Raw genomic sequence first — 20,199 nt, 5'->3', positions numbered from 1 at the left:
TAATAATATTATTATCATTATTATTTTTTTTTTGGTTTTTTGAGACAGGGTCTCACTATGTAGTTGAGACTGACCTAGAACTCACTCTGTAGGGTTCCTAAGGTTTATGAATGGGCCAAAAGCCTTAGATGCAGGAATAACGATGCCTTCCTTCACATGGCTATGATTTTCTTAAGTTCTTCAAAAGCTGAGAATTGGGCTATATCTTCTATGGGAGAAAACACAAAAATTTTGGTTTTTTGAGACAGGGTCTCACTATGTAGTTGAGACTGACCTAGAACTCACTCTGTAGGGTTCCTAAGGTTTATGAATGGGCCAAAAGCCTTAGATGCAGGAATAACGATGCCTTCCTTCACATGGCTATGATTTTCTTAAGTTCTTCAAAAGCTGAGAATTGGGCTATATCTTCTATGGGAGAAAACACAAAAATGCTTCACAGAACATTTTACAGCCACACATGCCTCAGAACTAATTACTATTTTTAGGAGACAGAGGGAAAGAGATCTTGCCTGCATAAAGGATGGAAGATGCACATGTCATTTTGGGATAAAAGGGGCTGCTGTGCTGTCATATTCACGTACACAGTTCTGTTATAAAGATAATTTAAAAATTCAGGTCTTTTGAAAATAGGGTACATGGACACTGCCGCGAAGGTACCACACAAGCGGATTCTGAATTGCTATTCTAGCAAAGGTGTTCCTCATGAGGCAGAGGAGAACAAGAAGGAATGATGGATTAAAAGTGAAATGCATGAGAAGTACAGATTTTCAAGAAAGGAGTCATTGCCTCTGTCACTCGTTGCTAATATGACTGGGCTGAGCTCCGTGACAGACTTTGTAACCTCAGTACAAACTCTCTGCGTGGTTGAGAGGAGTCCGAAGAGAACAGGGAGAGGAGTGGAGTCACTAATGAAGACAACTTTTTGAAGCAGGTTTGTTGATCGCTGTTTTAACACGAAGTGAATTGCAAAGTAGACTTTTATGAGAAGGAAAGAGCTTTGTTTGAGATAATTTGTTAGGTCTAATTATTTTTGAGGCCATATAAGTTGAGGATCCCATATGTGAAATACTTGGGAAAAGAAAAGTTTAGAATTTCAGATTTTGGAATATTTACATATGTGCAGTTATAGTCATTATTGGGATCTTGTACCTTTGCATGACAGGTCTTGGTTCTCATTTTTCCCCTTATCACTGCTGGTTTTCACAACTACCCTTTATCAAGTTGAGATAAGGACAATCTATTCCAATATTCTGTGGAGTTTTATTTTTGTTTTTTTGGTTTTTTTTTTTTTTTTTTTTTTTTTTTTTGGTAACAGGGCTTGAACTCAAGACCTTGTGCTTTTGAGGCAAGCTGATTTTGCAGCTTTTTGAATTTTCAGATTTTTAAATTATCAACCTGTAGAGAGTGAAAGATATGATGTAATCATTCAGAAAAAAGATTTCTAGTAAGTTTACATTTCCTAGGAAGCTGAATCCTTTGAGTGTCTTTCATTATTTTTTTAAAGTTATTTTATAAATTTGAAAGTGATACACAGTTTACATATTTGTGGAGTACAATGTGATCATGGAATACATGGGTACAATTTAATGATCAGCTCAGAGTAAGTAGCATATCCATTACCTCAGACATTTATAATTTCTTTGTGTCAGATGCATCTCTCATTTCTAATAAAATACATCAGGGATTACAATGAAAAGTAACTTAATGATAATTCCTCTACTAACCTGAATTTTACATATTATATTGGTTAACACATGAAGCCCTACTTGGTTTGAGCTGGTGTGGGATAGGATACCACACACAGCACAGTTCAGACCATGAGGTCTCTTTCCTGCACTTTCTGTGATGAGTCTTGGGAATTTCGTGAGGTGTGTGGTCACAGCTCCTTTCTTCCCGCTCCTCAGAACTCCATGTCTCAGGATGCAGGAAGATGAAATCATTGCTTTGATTCAGTGTCTGTTTTTCCCAAGAGGACTTTGACAGCAAGGAAGTCTGTATTTTTAGAATTAGCATGTTCTATTTCAATGTTGTGAACATTCATTTTAAGCCTGCTATATTTAGTGAAGATTTAATTATCCAAGTAGGGAAACTAGTTTTAAAGCATCACCTTTCATTCTTAGCTCATCAAAACAGTATCCGTCCCCCCTCCCTCCACTGAGAGGCAATTTCAGCTGCACCGCTGAGGGCAACTGCGGTTGAAAAATTGTGCACCGGCACAAGAGAGGCAGGTGAAGGGACTTCAGCTTGCCCCCTCGCCTGCCCTTGCCCCTCCTCCTGCAACCTACCCTCTGTGAGCTGGGGTTGTGGGGCCTGTGTGTCCAAGCTAGAGTCTGTGGGGCATGTCTTCCCTTCCCACACAGAAATCATGTTCATATTTTCCAAAATAGCTGTCAGGAAACAGTCTCTTTGAGCCATTTTGCAGGTGTGTGAGATGTGGGAGAAGTGGTCTGAATGATGCTATTTCTTGCATTTTTGTGATGTCGGCTTTCCTTTATTGACGGCCTGCTCTGTCAAGTGGGGCCAGTTGGAGAAATTGGGTTGAGAAGACCCAGGCTGATGTGGGAATGGAAGAGAAGGCTGGTGGGAGAGTGGGGAAGGGCTGAGGTCAACCAAAAGTGCTCTGAGATACAAATACACTATCGTGCACATTTATTCATTCAGGTGGCAAATGTTTATCATTGGGTATGGGGTCAGTGCAGAGCCAGGCACGACTGTAGTAGGAAAGATATGCATGAATAGAAAAGAATTGTCCTGCTAAGTGCAAAGTTACAGAATAAGGGCTTAGAGAAGAAATGTTTTATGAGAACTTGTTAGAACAGAGGAATTTGATGTGATTGGAAGAGTGAAGCAAAGTGGGGCTTAAGCTGAGATTCACAGTGGTGGTTCCCAAATTTTATGTGCATACGAATCATCTGGGGACCTTGCTAAAATGCAGATTTCTGTTCTGGGCCTGGGAGGGGCCTGAGATTCTGCACCTCTAACAAATTCCCATGAGATACTGATGTTGGGCATAGTGTGACTACCAAGGAATACTAAAGGGCGAGGATAAGGACAAGCAGGGGTCTGGGGTGGGAGACTCTGATCTCATTGTCTGCATGCTGTGGTCCCCAACCAATTTGGTAGATGGAAAGAAATTATTTCACCTTTTCCATGATCAGTTCTGGGGATATATGTTCTGTGTCAAATTTCCCTCCTTTAAGGCTATTTTTAATGTTTGCTTTGAAATATATTTTACCTCCTTTAAGTACTGGGACTTCCATTTAAAGGGGCCGACTAAAGATGGATTTCTTCTCCCTTTTTCCTTAGAAACTTCTAGTAAAAAGGAGCAGGGAGGGTAGTGGCTGGGAGTGTCAGACATTATAAATTTTACTTTTGACAAAACCCAAAGACTCTCAAAAGATAATACCTTGAAGGGACTCTCAATGCACTGAGTTTCACATATGGGCACAGAAAGACTCCAAGAGGGAGCACCTATGGGCATGAATCTCAGAGGAGTGGGGGAACTGCTTCCTTAAATGGTGGCACTCGGAGGGCAACAGCAGCATATCTTCTTTGGAATCACGGGAATAGCACACACAGCTGGGGCTACCACAGTGTCTCTGGATCCTATTAGATCTCACAAGCAAGTGGGGGAAGCAGAGCTGAATGAAAACATGGAGATGCTGCCTTTGGTCTGTCTCCTAATGGGGCAGGTAGAATGAGGGAGGCTCAGTGTCTTGCTCTGTATCTGTTGTGTCCGTTGTCTGGGGAGGGGTAAAAACTACAATAATGCACACATAATCCTGTCTGGACATTTCTCCTAGAGGCCCAGAGAATTCCTGCCAGGCTGGAACTGCTTGTACCCTTTCAGCATGAACCACCTCCCAAGGCCAGGAAGAACAACACACTTCTGGATCTATATGAGATCTATATAGAGATATTATGAGACGCAAGAGGTGACAGCGGACATAATGGAATGCTTATCAATAACAATTTGCCACTAAAAAGTTGAAGATTACAAGCAGCTTTAGTGTATGATCTCTCAGGACTTAATGAGATAGTGAAGAGGTGCAAATCAGAGCACCTGGGAACTCAGGGAGGCTAACGGGGTGGGCACAGGAGGAGACAAAACATAAGGCCATTAAAAAATGGCTAAATCTATGAGTAGTGTCTGAAAAGTCATTACATAAAGCTATTTACTACACTATTTTTGAAACGATCGTTTTTATTATAGTAGAAATGCATAATCTAAAATTGCCATTTAACCATTTTCAAGTGTGCAGAACAGTGACATTAATTACATGTACAGTGTTGTGCAGCTATTCACATCTGTTCCCCAGAGCCTCATGTGCTCATAGGCGGGGCTTTGGGAATGTGATTACATCATGGAGACGGTATGGCAGCAATGGCAAACTTTTTAGAGCACACAGGCCTTTGAGGGGCATTGTCCATCCAATCTCTGTTTCCAAGGATTTTCGTCACCCCGAAGAGAACCTCTGTGTCTTCTCAGCAGTTCTTCCCATCCTGCTGTTCTCCTTCTCCAGGACCTCTAATCTACTTTTTTGTCTCTAGGAATTTGCCTATTTCAGATATTTCATGTAAGTGGACTCATGCAATGTTTGTTTTTATGAGTCTGGCCTCCTTTGTTTAGCATAGTGTTTTCACAATTTCTCTATGTTATAGCATGCATCAGAACATTATTCCTTTTTTATGTCTGAATATTATGTTTATCTGGACAATTGGGTTGCTTCTACTTTTTGGCTGTTTTTAAATAATGGTGCAACTTTTTGGGGGGTAGTGGTACTGGTGCACTGAGCTACATACCTATTCATTCATTCATTCTTTCAGACAGATATGAGCTACTGTAAGTCACTAGGACACCCAGGCTGAGCTCCTACTTAAGATCCCCTGCTTCAGCCTCCCAGAGTGCTAGGATTAGAGGTGTCTGCTCATTTTATTTTTTATTTATTTGTATTTATTTATTTTTTGCGGTACTGGGGATGGAACTCAGGACCTTGTGCTTTCTAGGCAGGTATCGCACTACTGAGCTAAATCCCAGCCCCTGTGCTCATTTATTTTTCAAAGGGAGAAAGCAGAAATGAAATAAGAAAGAACAGAGAAATAATAACAGGAAAAACTAAAGATTGTAGGGTACTTATTTGTTCACCAATATGAAAATAAAATTTAAAATCTGTGGTTTTAAGAAAAGATGAGATTCTAAGGCTAGTTGCAGAAAACTTTGAAAATCTAAACAAAATCAAATATAAGTGGAAAATGAAAAGATATCAAAAGCCCATTTTATTCCCCAACTATCATGTATACATGCTGTCTCGGGTGAGCTCTTAAAACTTAAATAAATCAATCAGTCCAGTGATTTTTAAACTTCTAGAAAAAGAAAAGCCTCTAACTTCCTTCTATGAAGATTATACAGGTGCGAAAGTCTGGAGCAATAAAAAATCACACAAAGAACTCTCTTGAGACTGTCAGTACAAAAATCTTCAGTAAAATATTAGCAAACAAATTCCAAGGCGACAGTAAAAGAGTAATAGGACCAAGTGAGGTTTATTTCAGAAAAGGGAGGATAGTGAAATAGTATGAAATTTACTAATGAAGTTTACCCTATTAATATATCAAAACAGCAAAACCATCTCACACCCATGGTTGCTGCAATGTTTAATGAAAATTATGGATGATGAAAAACATAAGTGAACTAAATTTATACTGCTTTAATAAATATATTTGTTTTGTCTAAGTTGGCTCATGCTTCATGGACAAACAGTAGAAAATCCACACTGAATTAGGAAAACGGTACTCTCCATGTTACTAAACATTGATCTTGAGGTGCTCACCAACTTTTTAGGGACAAGAAAGAAATAGGAGATGTAAAGGAGGAGGCAAAATAATTACATTTGCAGATAATACAATTCAGCATGTGGAAAAACTCAAAATTAAGTATCATTGGCAACAGTAATAAATAAGAGAACTGAATAATACAGCTAGATTAAAAAAATCAATAGCCTTTACACATGCAAGCAGCAATCAGTGCCAGGATATAATGCATGAAAGGACTATATACTCAAGAAGCTGATTTTGGAGTTACATGCAAAAATAAGATCAGGAATATTCAGGAAAATATTGAATCAGAAGAGTAATGATGGACACATATAAATTAAATATAAATTAAATTGTCTCAGCATTCTAGCGCTGGTGGACAGAGAGCTACATCACTGGAACAAAAGAGAAAGTTCATTCCTTTTTATGGCTCAAAAAGAAAAAGTTTCATGCTAGGCATGGTGGTATATATCTGTAATCCCAGCTACTCAGGAGGTTGAGGCAGCAGGATCACAAATTTAAGTCCAGCCTGAGCAACTTAGTGAGATGCTGTTTCAAAATGAAGAAAGGTTAGGGTTGTAGCTCAATGGTATAGCACTTGCATAGCATGTGTGAGGCCCTGGGTTCAATTCCCAGTACTCCCCCAAAGAGTTTTAATATCATTCTTCTACATATACTGGCCATAAAATACATACATGTCTATACTTGGGTATGCATAAATAGCTTTGGAAATTACTTTAGAAACTGTGACCATTATTGGGTAGTTACAGGTGGTAAGCAGGGCTATATTTCACCACATTTTCTTGTGTAACTTTTGAGTTTTGTATCATTTGTGGTATTACCTTTTCAGAAAGCAATTTATCATCATCATCACCACCACCACCACTACCACCACCACCATCTTCATCTTGTAAGCTCAACGTAAGATGTGAATAAATTGAAAATATTGAGGGTAAGAAATGACTCGTTTGGATTACTCTAAGCAAGGGATCTGAGCTACTTAAATACCTATGTTTGGAAACTCCCAGGGCCAAAACAACTTGGAAGGCTTCAGTGTAGTCTCCTACATATCAGTTCTTCATCATTTCCTGAGTTTTTCTCCTTTAGCATTTCATCTCTTCATTCAGTCTCTAGGGGGGAAGCAGGATTTGCCAAAACAGGGCCTTCATCATTTCTAGCTTCACTTAGCTGAAGCTGGTGTTGCTTTTCTGATAAGAAAGTAAAAAGCTTGAGAAGCTGCCTGATAAACATGTAATTCCCATCAAAGGCGTGTATTTGCAAACACAGCTGCAAAAAAATCCCTTATAACACTTATGTGGAAATGTGCTTCACATCACTAATAATCAGGGAAATGCAGATCAAAGCCACAAAGTACTACATTATACCTAGTAGAATGGCTGATACATAAAAGAAAAGCAGTAACAGGTGTTGTCCAGGATAAGGAGAAAATGGAACCCTTGTATTCTGTGGGTGGGAAGATAGATTGGGGCAGGTGAGAAACAATGTGGAGGTTTCTAAAGAGATAAAACACAGAGCTACTCTGAGAGCCAGAAAACCCTCCTCGGGGAATACACCCAGAGGAAATGAAATTACCTTCTCCTCCTAGAGACATCATGTGCCCCATGTTCAACACAGCATTATTTACAATGGTTAAGATTTAGGAACAACTTATGTCTGTCAGAGGATGAATAAAGAAATTGTGATCTTCCTATAAACATATAATTTAGCCTTCAAAGGAAATTCTGCCATTTATGGCAGTGTGGATGAATGTAGAGAACATGCTAGGTGAAATAAGCCAGATACAGAAACTCACATGTGGAATGTAAGCAGAACAAAGAAAATCCCAAAATAAAACTCAAATACATAGAGAGTAGAAAGGTGTTTGGTTACCTGAAGTGGGAGGAGTGGGGGAACTGGGAAGAAGGTGGTCACGTGGTACACGTGTGTTTTTAGTGAGGTAGGATTAGTCAGCCTAGAGATCCAACCTGCATCATGAAGACTCTTGTCAGTAATACAGTATTTCATACTGAAAACTTTCTAGGAGGATTTCTGAAACTTTTATTATGTCTTAGTCCCTTTCCTCATTGCTGAACTACAAATGTAAGTTAAAAGGACAGAAGTTTATTTGGGCTCATTTTGTTTTAGAGGTTTCAGCCCAAGACAAAAAGGCATGCTGGAAGGGCCTGGGGAGAGGCCCGTACTGTGGTGACTGAAAAGCGGAGCATGGTGAAACGTGGAACCAGAAAGCAGATAAACCCTTCCGCGTCATGCCCCAGTGACCTGCCTCCAACCAGGCCCCCACCTCCTGACAGCACGTTTAGCTATAGTGCCATGGTAGCAAAACCTAGGGCACGTGTGCCACAGAGAGTTCTTTGTATCACTGAAAGCTCTAAAAGGTTCGCCATCTCTGCCATACCATCTCTATAATCAGTTACCTACAAAGTCCCACCTATAAGCCCATGAGGCCTTTGGGCGATATTCTCCTGCCCAAACAAACTACACACCACATGCAAGCAACTGTGTAAAATGATAGATGTGTTATTTGCTTGACTGCAGTAATCATTTCACTATGTATATGTATATCAAAACATGTATACCTTAAGTATGTGTAATAAAGTAAGTCCCTGAGGCCTCACTTTGAGGTAGATCCCTACTCCCAACTCCTTCCCTTTCTGTATAAAAACATTAATGCTCAACCCGTTTTCCACATCTTACTAGAAAAGGAGTGTCCTCTTTTGAGAAAATCCTTCCATTTATTGGTCAGCATGTACAATAAAACAACTGTATGTAGCTTGGGTTTCAATGGCAACTCAGACATGGATGCACAGTGTTTATGTTGTCCTTTAGGAGCATTCCCTTGGCAAAGTCTTTGATAGCAAACAGAGCAATGGCTGCACAGAATAAATTTGAATCTTATAGTTGCTTTTTCATCTGGTCTCTTTGGGAGAAAGGCCATGAAATTTAGGGGTGGCAGCCAAGTCTTGAAACCTGGGTCATCATCAAATATTTGTTGGGCATCCACCAAGAACACGAGTCTTTGGGAAGTCAGTATGTACGTTCTGTGTTTCCCTGAAAATAAGAACTAATCAGTAGTCAGCCCTGAATAGTAGAGCTCAGAAATTTCAGGCCCAACCAGCTTTCCGTGCCTTACCTGCCATTATAGCCAGCTGCTGAGCAAGAGAATAATGGGGAAGAATCCAGAAAATAACACTGGCCATGAAGCTGCAAAATCAATCTATATTTTCAAGGCTGATTATTTTCTGGTTAGGTCTTATTTTTGGGGAAGGAAGGTAGTTATAATGGGAAGGGGGAAGATGTGCAGTACGAGGACCCTACTTTGAAAACTGCCCCACCACCAGTTGCATGGTGGAAACCTAGGCTGGGAGTCCTCAGTGTCTTCACATTTCCAGAGCAGGAGGAGACCCTTAGGGGAAGCAGCACCAACACTTAACTTTTGACTGGGGAAATACTCCAAAGACTCCATCTCTTGGATGCTCAGTTTCCAACTTTCTATCCCCCTTAAAAAAAAAAAAGACAATTAAGCCATGGAGCCTTCACTTTTGTTATAACCACTGAGGGGAAAAATTTTTTTCGACTTCATTCCTAAAATGGCTAAGCACTGACTAAAAATAGAAATAACTTTTCAGATGAAAAAGAATAACAATTGAATTTTTTCCTTTAAATATCTTTTGTTGATATTTTACGTTCTGGTAGCAAAAGGTGCAGAGGTAAGGAATCTGACATAGTTAATTTATTGTGCTCTGTATGCAGCAGCAAGTACGCTTTTTCTGAAAAATCATTTTACCCAAGTCTCTTTCTTGCTGAAATCTGAGTGGCTGCCCACAGCGTTTGATTTCCCACAGCAAGTCATTCCAGGCAAACCTTGCTTGTTATTTCTCCCCTCCTCCTCTGGACCTTCTCTCCATTAGTGGAGTTCCTCTTTCCTTCCATCACCAATTAGTGCGATGGTTGAGAGGAAGACACTCGAGTCTCATGGTCCCCTTGTCTGTAGAATTAGAGGTTGGGAGTAAGCAGGGTCATGGTCCCATATGGACTATATCTGTCAGGGTGAGAATTAAGTGTTAGGTAAGCTTGACATTGAGAATAACCTGCATCGGGCTTTGTTTTCTCCACCCCTTAGGGAAGAAGAGCTGGTGGTGAGCAAGCAGATTCAGTGCTCACGTTGTTGCCACATGATCAAAGAAGAAATATGTATCTATCTTTCAAGACCCAAATAAGATTTTTTTTTCAAAGTTGCCAATGTATCCAACATTTTTTTCTCCTTGATACTAAATTTATTTTGAAATTTCAAATAACATAAGAGGAAGGCGTAAGATTTTCGTGACTATTCAAAAAGCTGCTTTTTTTTTTTTTTAAAGTAACTTAAGCAGTCTTGAGGCACTTTGCAGCTCATCACATGACCTGTGAGCATGTGGCCTTCCTCGGCTCAGAAAGCCAGTTAGAGCAAACTTATCTGCTGTATTCAGGGTGGGCTCACTTCCCTCTGTGGCCATCTCCTCCATCTGAGATCCTCTTCTGTGACATTTGACAGACCGTGAGCCTCCTCACCTCTACGCCTGAGATGAATTATTCCATCTGGACTGGAGCGCTTCAGACAGCCGGGGAGCCTCCTTATCCTGAAGGTATGGGGAAAATACAGCTAAGAGTGGTAGCTGTGCAGGCATAGTAGTAATAGAAGTAACAGCAAGACCAGGATTTTTATTGATAACAATAGTAGCTAGTATTTGTTGAATTTTTGTATGCTGAACATTTTATGTTCATTGCCTTACTAACTCTTCACAGCAACCGTATGAGGTGGGCATTAGAAATCCACTTTTCAGAAGAGGAAACAGACTCAGAGAGAGTTATAAAACCTGCTTACAGTGGCAACTGTCGGAGCTGGGATTTAAAACTTGGCTATTCGAATCCTCTAACCTATGCTTGCTACTGCTATGCGTAAACATTTCCCTGTGTGTTGTCCATGTTGCTATGACCTGTGTCTGTCTAATGCTTCTCATGAGAATTCTGGGAAAATGTCTTGTTTCATTCTTTTGTACCATCTCAGAGGGCTGTGACAGTAAGTGCTCAGGAAACGTTTCTGCTCAAACTGTATGACTGTGAGGCAGGCTGAATATGTCTGAATATATAAACTGCCCTAAAGAAGAGCAAATCTCATCAGATCACTTCTTACCTGTATTACCTGTTGGGGGAAGAAGTCTCAGGAAAACTGTAACTGAAGTGGCTCCTGCAATTGGGCTTGATTCCTCCAACATGGTGTACATCCCTCAGGCCATCAGAGTGATGCCCAAGGGTTTGTCCAGTTCATTGTTTTGGGTCATTTTCTGATCAAACTTTTGAGGGCTTAAGCTGACTAATAGTGATTCTGAATAAAGATATATAGACAGTTCACTTAGAAGTTACTATAAGTCCTAATACAAATTTCAGACTGATTTCCAATTAAGATCAGTATCCTAGTATTGAATTGTTTTGGTATATTAATTAATTTTAATTTGTCCTAAGGGTCTTTGGCTTCCTGCTTAATGCCAATTGAGATAACAGAATAATTCTCCATACAGAGTGGCTTATGTCTTGTTTATCTCTGGGTTTTAAGGAAGAACCAAGATGGGAATGTATTAAATAAATTGCTGTGCTGTGTACTTTCAAGCCCCTAGGGTCAAAGTCTTACTCTAGCATCACCTACACTGTATGCAAACAATGATCTATAAATTTGTCTCATAGATGAGACTGGAATGCTTCTGGAATGTTAATTTTAAACATCTCTTAAGAATTATAGCCTCAAGAGTAAAAGAGTAATCAATTTCAGCTCTTGGAGTAAATTGGGGCTGTATCTGTCAGAGGAAAATAGGAAGGAAGATTTTTAATAGTGTAAATTTCTGTGATATGGAAAATAAAATAATGCCACCAGCCTCTCTCTCCCCTACCCCCCCCCTTTATTGAGACAGGATCCCACTATGTAGTTCAGGCTGGCCTGGAACTCACTATGTAGGCCAGGCTGACCTCAAAGATGAGATGATCCTCCTGCCTAAATCTCCTGAGTGCTGGGATTACAGGCTCATGCCACCACGCCCCACTGTACTCCCCCCCGCTTTTTTTTGTTTTGTTTTTTGAGACAGGGTCTCACTATATAGTTGAGACTGAACTGGAACTCATTATGTAGCCCAGGCTGGTCTCAAACTCACAGCAATCCCCCTGCCTAAGCCTCCCAAGTGCTGGGATTACAGGTGTGCACCACCATGCCCCACTGTACTCCTTTTTTTAAAAAATCAAGCTGCTATGTTGTACTTTGTTCTTTATCATCTGTCTGGGTCAGGAAGAAGTCGTGGCCTTCTATTCCTCCTTTATTTCTCTTTTCTCATTTAGGAAAGTGACAATTTCTCCTTTTAGTTCTCTCTTTTCAACTTCGGCTATTTTTGGAAGATAACTTCTTCCCTGCCCCGTACAGTGAAATTGTCAAGGGAGGAAAAGACAAGACAGATGCAGGACTTACCTAGTTACCTGTGATTACTTCCTCTTCTCTGCTACAGGCACTAGCTCGCCACTCTCTTCCTTTCCTGTCATCTGCCTTGCATGGCACTGGTCAAACTTATCTATAAAATGTGGACAATAGCACTTCTTTACATGGTTGGTGAGCAGATTCACGCAGTGCACTCTGAGCAGTGTCTTAGTGCTGCGCAATGGATCCTACATAGTACATATGATCATTTTTTTTCCTTTTGAACTTCATTTTTCTTGACTTGTCTATGCCTCTTCCAATATATCCCGCCTAGAATGATCAGATTTATCATCAAATAGAGCTGTTTTGAGTTTATAATATTAGCTTACCAAATGTGAATGCTTTTGTTTCTTTATACTATTCCCCATTTATTTTGCTATCTTTAAGTTGAATCTTGGTCAGACCAACATTTGTGTTGTAGGACAGTTTTGAGGCATTTGTTCACAGTCTACAGAGACTGATTCTGGTTTTGCTTATTTTCGTTTTCCTTCCTACATTCCAAGCAAGGTTTGATCTTGCCAAATTAGTTCTTCTGGAATTTGATTGCAGAGTCAAGAGGAAAGGTTGAGGCAGAGAAGGACTAAACCTTGAAGGTGATTTCTGGGAGGGGTGCTCTGGTGGGAGAGTGTGAAGGGGCCAGGATCATGGAATGGCCTCTGTGATAAGACGTAGCCATATGAAAGGAAGACACCTTTTCCCAGGATTTGAATAATCTAAAAAAGAGGATTTGTTGCTTTGAAACTACTTCCTGGTGGCTAAGTTGTTTTTCTTTAGTAATAATCCCTATCAAAGAATAAAGCTTGATTTATAGTTGGGGCCTTAAGTTTTCCTTTGATTTTGTTTGATGGTGGGAACCATACCATTTGTAATTCTAGATTTGGTGTGTATAAACGCTCAGTAAATTGGGGATGTAGGAACTGGAGTTAGTTACAGCTCAGTGTTGGAGCATGTGCTTAGAGCCTGCATGAGGCCCTGGATTCAATCCCCAGCACACGCCTGCATGCGAGTGTGTGCGCGCACGCACACACACACACACACACACACACACATGATACCGATTGCTTCATTCACAAGCATGTGTTGAACATTTCCTACTTGCTTAGGCGCCAGATACAGAGATGCACAAAGAGAAGTTTCTACCCACTTTACAGAGGGGAGGCTGACTTGTACATGCACATTGCCAGTCTCTAGTGGTCAAATATGGGAGCCTAGAGGACAGCATCTCTCACACCTATGGGGACACTGCTTCCTTACTAGGCTTATCCTGCAAGAATTTCACTGATTTATTTATCTAATGGTGCTGATGAAGCACTTATAATTTGTCTCATTTTGTAATTATTAATTTCAGCTGCTGTTTTTAACGCTCTTAGTTGCCATTCACCTGATTTCCCTAGAACTAATTAGCATCAATAATAGATTTTTTTTTGGTAAATATATTGGCACTTATTGGCATAGAAGTGCCATCTATTAGCAAAGGGGGCCACACAATGGTTAGTATCATAAATTCACAGATACTTGTGTCTTAAATACTTATTAGCATTTAGCTCACAGTGTAAGTGATTTGCCTGAGGTCACACATCTAGTTGGTATAAAATTTGCCTAATTTTGCAATTCATGTTATTATGCACATATATTGTTATTTTATTTGTTTTCTGTGCCAATCTCTCTGATTCAGAACATGAGTTTATTGAGTGCAGACATTTGTGTCTTTATTTTTGTTCCCCCAGAACCCAAATTATTGCCTAGGGATGAAAGCTTTGTTGGATAAATGACTACATAAGGTATTAGGGTTTTCCAGAGGAACAGAACCAATAGGAAATAGATTCATAAGGGGAGATTTATTATGGGAACTAGCTTACGTGATTATGGAGGCTGAGAAGTCTCACAATATGTTGTCTGCAAGCTGGAGAGCCAGGAAAGCTGGCAGTGTAATTCAGTCCAAGTTTGAAGGCCTGAGCTCCAGGGAGCCTTGGTATAATTCCCGATATGATGCCAAGGGCATAAGAAACTTGGGAGGGATTGCTTCTAGTATAAGTCCTAGAGACTGAAAGTTCAAGAACCAGGAGGTCCAGTGTCCAAGGACAGATGACACCCAAACCTAAAGAGATGGAAGGGTCACCCTCCTTTGTCTTTTTGTTCTGTTTGAGCCTTCAGTAGATTGGATGATGTTGTTCACATTGATGATGATAAATCCTCTATTCAGTTTATTGATTCAAATGTCAATGTCTCACGGACATACCTGGATATAATATTTTACTTGGTATCGTGTATCCCTTAACCAGTCAAGTTGACATATAAAATTAATCATTACCAATGATAATAATGAAAAAGAAAAATTTGGGATTTTGCTTGGGTTTTCAATGAAATAGCATTCCTACTATATTACATACAAAAATAAAACATATTCATTGTTTATTGAGCATTACTGTGCTGGGCACCATACTGAGGTTTAGATTAAGACAAAATACCTGTCCTAAAGATAGAGCCTTTAAGATAAATGTACAAATGATTGTAATGCAAGGTAGAATTTAAGTGCCTCAAAGAAGATAAGAATACATAACTAAGGCAAATCAGAATGAGACTATCACACATTGTGGGAGAATGAAAAATGGAGGAGGGTGACTTTTGGAAAGCATCTAATTCCAGTAATAAAATGAAAGGAAGGGGACAGGACAGCAGGGTGGGCAAAGAGAACAATAGGAAATAGGAGTGTAAGTCATTTTTGGAGAACTGCTCAAAGTCTCTCTTACCTGAAGCTTCTGAAGTGAGCTGCATGAATGTGAGCAAAGTCAGGAGAACAAGTCAAGGTCGCAGCGGACTTTGCCTGTGCAAGTTCAGGGCCCTGTGCTTGGCTCGCTGACTGTGGTTTTTGAATTGAGAAGTGTCAAAAGTAGGTCTTTGTCAGCAGGAGGTGGACTTGTTTTAGTGGCGGGAGAAAGAAGGAGTGAGATAATTTAAAAGGGTTTTTTCAGGAAATGGGTGGTGAGCAACTAGGTCACAGGAAGGCAGCAGAGATAAAAAGGATGGTAAATGACACAACATGGAAAATGCAAGATTGAAAAGAGCCAGAAAAAGTGATGCCACTGCTAACATGCGTTTGATACTTATCGCAGCCTATTCCTATTGTCTGTGCAAGCAATATTCTCATCAAGACTGTGAGTTTCTAGAGGACAAGGCCCATAAAATCTTCATCTACAAAATGAACATGGCAAGCCGGGTGTGGTGGTGCACGCCTGTAATCCCAGCACTCAGGAGGCTGAAGCAGGAGGATCTCTGTGAGTACGAGACCAGCCTGGGCTACATAGTGAGTTCCAGGTCAGTTTCAACTACATAGTGAGACCCTGTCTCAAAAAACAAAACAAAACAAACAAACAAACAAAAATGAACACAGCACATTCTTGCTAAATGTATGTTGGATAAATGGACAAAAGTTAGGAGTGCTGGCTTGGTGATGACAGCTAAACTATTGGTGCAAATAATATGTTTGTTTCTGCTGGAACTTGGATTGTGGCCTGTTTTTTTGATAATATTTCTAGGAATAGATTATGGAAAGAACCGGAGAACAATTGCAAGCCACAAAGTGAGGGTAAGATACAGTAAAGATGATAAGTTCAGAGGCAGAGAGATTGCTGTTATTGCTCCCTTCAAGACATCAGGTGAAGTTTTCAGAGTAGAGGTCTTTTATTTCTTTCCTTAGGTTGACTCCTGGGTATTTCTTTTTTTTTTTTTTTGATACTATCATGAAGGGAGTTGTTTCTCCAGTTCTTCTCTCAGAGAGTCTTGTTCTTCATGTAAATGAAAGCTATTGATCTTTGCATGTTGATCTTGTATCCAGCTACTCTACTGAATTTGGTTATTAAGTCCAGAAGACTTTTGGTGGAGTTCTTGGGGTCTTCTATATAGAATATCGTGTCATCTACAAATAATGACAGTTTAACTTCTTCATTTCTTATCTTTATTCCTTTTATTTCTTTCTCTTGTCTAGTTGCTGTGGCTAATGTTTCCAGAACTATATTGGACAGGAGTGGTGATAGTAGACATCCTTGTCTTGTTCCTGATTTTAGTGTAAAGGATTTCAGCTTTTGACCATTTAGTATGATATTGGCTGTTGGTTTTTCATAAATGTCTTTTATCAGATTGAGGTAGAGATAGTCTATTCCAATATTTTGTACAATTTTTGTCATGAATGTGTGTTTCATTCTTATTTTTTCCCCATTTCCCTGCCCTACCTTCAACCCCTCCACCCCTTCCTATTTACAAAGACTTTGTTTCCGTTTTTCCCTTTTCTCATATTTTTTCCTTTACCTTCTTTCTCCCCTCCACCTCCATTTCCCTTCCCCTTCCCTTTTGCACCTTTTCTTCCTATTTCACATCATCTATCATACATTTTGGTCCTTATTTACACTTTCAGTTTCTCACACAAGAAAAACTATTCAGTGTGGCCTATTTATTTCACTTAAGAATATAGCTTCAGTGTGCATCCACTTAGCTATAAATGTCTCTAGTTTATCATTCTTTATGACCAAGTAGTACACCATTTTATTTTTTTAAAACCACATCTTCTTTATCCAGTCGCCAGTTGATGGGCATTTGGGCTGTTTCCGAGATTGAGCTATTACAAACTGTGCTGTTACAAACATGGGTGAGCATATATCATTGTGGCATGATGCTACACTCTGACCGAGTGGGATTTATCCCAGGGATGCAGCGATAATTCAACATGCAAACCAATAAAGGTACTATACTAACAAAGCCAAGGACAAACACCATATGATTGATTATCTCAGAAAAGTTGTTCAACAAAATCCACCACACATTCATGATAAAAACCCCACAAAATAATTGGAACAGATGGCTTTTATTTCAACCTGGTAAAAACCATATATGAAAAACCAACAGCCAATATCATACTAAATGGTCAAAAGCTGAAAGCCTTTACACTAAAATCAGGAACAAGACAAGGATGTCTACTATCACCACTCCTGTCCAATATAGTTCTGGAAACATTAGCCACAGCAACTAGACAAGAGAAAGAAATAAAAGGAATAAAGATAAGAAATGAAGAAGTTAAACTGTCATTATTTGTAGATGACACGATATTCTATATAGAAGACCCCAAGAACTCCACCAAAAGTCTTCTGGACTTAATAACCAAATTCAGTAGAGTAGCTGGATACAAGATCAACATGCAAAGATCAATAGCTTTCATTTACATGAAGAACAAGACTCTCTGAGAGAAAAACTGGAGAAACAACTCTCTTCATGATAGTATCCAAAAAAAAAAAAAGGAAAAAGAAATACCTAGGAATCAATCTAAGGAAAATAAAAGACCTCTACTCTGAAAACTATAGCTCTCTGAAAAAAAAAATCAAAGAGGATCTCAGAAAATGGAAAGATCCCTTTCTCCTGGGTAGGAAGAACCAATACAGGGAAAAATGGCCAAACTTTCAAAACTGCTATATAGATTCAATGCCATCTCAATTGGAATTCCAACAGCATACTCCAGCATACTCTTTTTGGAACAAGAAGAGACCTAGAATAGCAAAAGCAATTTTAGGCAACAAAAACAAGATAGGAGATAGCATAATTCCCAACCTGAAGCTATAGTACTAAGCCACTGTGATAAAAACAGTATGGTATTGGCAAAGAAACAGACCTGAGGACCAGTGGAACAGATTAGAAAATGCAGAAAGAACTCCAGACACACTCAGCTACCTCATCTTTGACAAAGGAGCCAAACACCCTCACTGGAGGAAAGATAGCCTCTTTAATAAATGGTGCTGGAGAAACTGGGTTTCAACTTGACAAGATTAAAACTAGACCCCTTTCACCATGCACTAAACTAAAGTTAAAATGGTTTAAAGATCTAAATATTAAAATAGAAATGTTTGTAAATAGGGAGGCAAGGAGGGGGGTAAAGGGAGGGCAGGGACAAGGGGAAGAAATGAGAACCAAGACCTGTCATGTAAAGGTACAAGATCCCAATGATGAATGTAACTGTACTGTATACCTAAAATGTACCAATAAACTCAATAAAAAAACAGAAATACTAAACCAGCTGGAAGAGAGGTTAGGTAGAACTCTTAAAGACATCAGTGTAGGAAAAGATTTGATGAAGAAAACATCAGTTGCATGTGAACTAGCACAAAATATAAACAAGTGGGATCTCTTATTAGAAAGTTTCTGCAGTGCTAGAGAAACCACCAACAGTGTGAAGAGACAACCGAAAATGTGGGAGAAAATTTTTACCAGCTGTTCCTCAGACAAAGTTCTACTATCTAGAACATATGAAGAACTTGAAAAAGTTAGACCTCCCAAATTTAAAGACCCAATCCAAAAATGGGCATCTGAAATGAACAAACGTGTCTCAGACAAAGAGCTAGGAACAGCAAATAAACATATGAAAACATGTTCAACATCACTGGTCATTTGAGAGATGCAAATGAAAACAACCATGAAATTCCACCTTACCCTAGAAAAAAGGGCTGCTATGAAGAAGTCAACTAGTAACATGCTGGCGGGGCTGAGGAGAAAAAGAACCCTTCTCCACTGCTGGTGGAGTGTAGATTGGTGCAACCACTGTGGAAATCAGTATGGAGATACCTCAAAGATCTAGGTCTAGAGGTCCCATTTACTTGGCTTTTCTCTTGCTGAGTATCTTCCTAAAAGAATTAAAAGAATCACACCACAGCAATATATGCTCACCCATGTTCATAGCAGCACAGTTTGTAATAGCTAAAACTTGGAAACAGCCCAGTTGCCATCAACTTGAGACTGGATAAAGAAAATTTTGTGTGTGTGTGTGTGTGTGTGTGTGTGTGTGTGTGTTTTACATAAAGGGGCATACTGCTCAGCCATAAAGAATGAGAAATTAGAGACATTTGTAGCTAAATGGGTACACATAGAGGCCATTACTCTTAAGTGAAATAAACAGTACACACATGTGTCAATTCCAAACAGTTTCTCTGGTGTGAAAAAGTAAAAGTATAAGTAAGTATCAAAATGTATAATAGATAATGTGAAATAGGCAGAAAAGGTGCAAAAGGGAAGGGAAGTAGGAGGTCTGAGGGAGGAAAGAAGGGAATGGAATTAACATGAGAAAATGAAAAAATGGAAACAAAGCCTTGTAAATAGAGAGAGGTGGAAGAGTTGAAGGGAGGGCAGGGGAATGGGGAAAAATAAGAATCAAGATAAGGAGAGGTACAACTCTCCAGTGATGGATGTCATTATGTTGTAAACCTGAAATGTACCAATAAACTTAATGAATTAAAAGGAGAAGACGTCAGATCAGGTTGGAGGGAAAATGTGCTTGGCCTCCATACGGGACGCTGGGAGTGGAGCAAAGCCTAGAAGGATGGGAAGACAGAGGCAGCCACATGAGCTGTGTTCCCCAGCAGAGCGGCAGGGGAGGGATCGGAAAAAGGGGAAGTGGCACAAGAGGGCTGCGGTGGAGGCGGAGTTGAGTGTGGGCCGTGCGGTTGCATGCTGGATTGAAAGGCTGTCTTTTTTTTCGTTTTTTTAGTGCTTTCTGGAACTTACTTTGTCTTGCCTCAGTTTCCCTTTAAGGGTAATGAGTTCAATAATAGTAACACCTGCACAGATGCATGTATAACCCTTAGAGAGGAGTCAAATGTAGTAAGTACTCCAGAAGCATGAAATCCTCCTCTTCTTACTGAAATCCACTGGGACTAGGACCACTTTAGATGTTTTATCCTTTTAAATCCTTAATTACATGGATAGGTGCTATTGTCTTCATTCCACGTGTGAAGAAACTGAGGCACAGAGAGGCTTCCTCATTTCCCAGGTTCCCTTAGCCACTAAGAGACGAAGCTTCCCTATGATAGAGTCTCACCCCATCCATCCGGCCCTAAGGC

At 39.7% G+C, this 20,199-nt stretch overlaps 2 long non-coding RNA genes across 2 annotated transcripts in view; both read right to left on the bottom strand.

Annotated features, from left to right (window-relative positions):
* Positions 1–9,524: 9,524 nt before the first annotated feature.
* On the bottom strand, positions 9,525–11,737 carry LOC104864128. Its single transcript, XR_780774.1, has 3 exons — positions 11,003–11,737; positions 10,381–10,448; positions 9,525–9,871 (listed from the first exon to the last, which is right to left on the bottom strand). It is a non-coding gene; the product is annotated as an uncharacterized LOC104864128 (long non-coding RNA).
* A 371-nt stretch (positions 11,738–12,108) lies between these two features.
* The window catches only part of LOC104864127, a 39,208-nt gene continuing 31,117 nt past the window's right edge, over positions 12,109–20,199 (bottom strand). Inside the window, exon 5 of the long non-coding RNA XR_780772.2 lies at positions 12,109–12,419. This is a non-coding gene — a long non-coding RNA (uncharacterized LOC104864127). The remainder of the gene's footprint in view (positions 12,420–20,199) is intronic.

Source organism: Fukomys damarensis, unplaced genomic scaffold (genome assembly GCF_012274545.1).
Source record: "Fukomys damarensis isolate Sample0158 unplaced genomic scaffold, DMR_v1.0_HiC HiC_scaffold_1, whole genome shotgun sequence".
Lineage (NCBI taxonomy): Eukaryota > Metazoa > Chordata > Mammalia > Rodentia > Bathyergidae > Fukomys > Fukomys damarensis.
This window is presented reverse-complemented; position numbering and strand designations above follow the sequence as displayed.